At 34.6% G+C, this 1,736-nt stretch overlaps 1 pseudogene; it reads left to right on the top strand.

Moving 5' to 3' along the window:
* The first annotated feature begins 1,253 nt into the window (after nucleotides 1–1,253).
* Nucleotides 1,254–1,372, top strand: LOC111735132 (annotated as a pseudogene).
* The last annotated feature ends 364 nt before the right edge of the window (nucleotides 1,373–1,736 follow it).

Genomic DNA, 1,736 nt, shown 5'->3' with positions numbered 1-1,736 from the left:
TTCTCATGTGTATCATATCCTCATTTTAATAATGCGGACTGAAACTGCCTCAAATGACATTGACATTAAAAGTTTAGAGGATTTAGTAAACCAAGGGAAGACCAGATTAAAATCTATGCTTATTGTAATTTTTTAGTATAAAATGAAATTTTATTTTAGCTTTGTAGTTTGCTTATGTTAATAAAATTCATAAGTATCATTTTTTTTCAAATAATACATGAAAATATTTACTGTAAAAAATTTTGAACTCTGAAAGTGTTTGGAAATAAAAGTAGAAGCCATCTTTCATCAGGCTCTCTGCCCTTTGGCACTGCCTCCCCAGAGGTGCCCACTGGTACTCTTTTGCTAGAGGTGGTGTGCCCAGTGGCTAAGAGTTGACTCTGGAACGGACTGTGTGGGTGGGAGCACCAGAGCTGCCACTTGTCAGCTATGTGACCTTTGGCAAATTACCAAACTGCACTTATTCCTCAGTTCCGTCATCTGTAGAGATAATAATGTTCCCACCTCATACGACTGATGCGAAGATTAAATGAGTTAAACTATGTAAAGAACTAGAAATAGTGTTGGACACAGCATTCTTGCTGTTTAAATTTTAACTATTACCATCATCATCAACACTATCATCACTACCACCTTCCGCATCATCATCATCAGATTGGTTTGTCTTTCCGGATCTCTTTCTATGCAATTACAGTCCTCATTTGGAATATGTAGAAATTAGTGGTGCTCTGAATTCTCTGTCTGGCTAAATGCAGAATGGCCAAGTGTCAGAATAATGATTTGGCTAAAGCTGAATACTACCATGAACTTCTCTAGAAATAAGAATGAAGCATTTATCAGGCCTTTCAATTTTTAATGAAATTTTATTAAAACTAAACATTATTTTATTATTGAACAACTTAGTAAAAATAAATTTTTTAATATAGTGTAAGAAATTTGTCATTCTAGTGCAAGAATTATACTTAGCACTGTAGCTACAGGTTGCTCCTGATGTTTGCCATAAGTAGTTGTAACTTTCAGTTGACTTTGGGGAGGAGCACAGATTTTCTTTTTTTTGTTAATGCTATCTTTTTCATACTCTTTATATTTTTATTATGTGTTAACCAAAAATGATTCTTTATAGAGATTGTTATATATGATTTTGGAATCTTTCCTAGTGAAACTTTGAAGTAACAAAGGCGGCATCTTGTTTTTAATTCATCCTCAAGTAATGTGAAACCTTTCCAAATATGACATTTAAAAAAGACTAATGAGTCTACGGCCATGCTACCCTGAACAAGCCCCATCTCATCTGATCTCGGAAGCTAAGCAGGGTTGGGCCTGGTTAGTAGTTGGATGGGAGACCATCTAGGAAGACCAGGTGCTGTAGGCGTAAAAAATAAAAAAAATAAGGGTGTAATCTGTGAGGTCAACCTAGGGTTGCCTCGCCTAAAAAAAAAAAAAAGACTAATGACCTAAATGGAATTAAATAACTAAAAATAAGTACTGTCTTTCAATGAGGGTATTGATTTCAAGAATTATGGAATATCCATGTTCGAAAAATCACACAACTGTGAAAAAGGTTGAACTAAGTACATTTGTACTTACTGTCATGTCATTGAGTGATAGAGCAAGTAGCATAACAGAAAGCAAAATAAATATCAGAAAATTATATCTACTCCATCTAACCATCTGTTTATTTGTGCATAGAAAAATTCTGGGGTGGGGCAGAGCATACTGTTAATAGTCATATTCCC

Source organism: Pteropus vampyrus, unplaced genomic scaffold (assembly GCF_000151845.1).
Source record: "Pteropus vampyrus isolate Shadow unplaced genomic scaffold, Pvam_2.0 Scaffold16202, whole genome shotgun sequence".
Classification (NCBI taxonomy): domain Eukaryota; kingdom Metazoa; phylum Chordata; class Mammalia; order Chiroptera; family Pteropodidae; genus Pteropus; species Pteropus vampyrus.
This window is presented reverse-complemented; position numbering and strand designations above follow the sequence as displayed.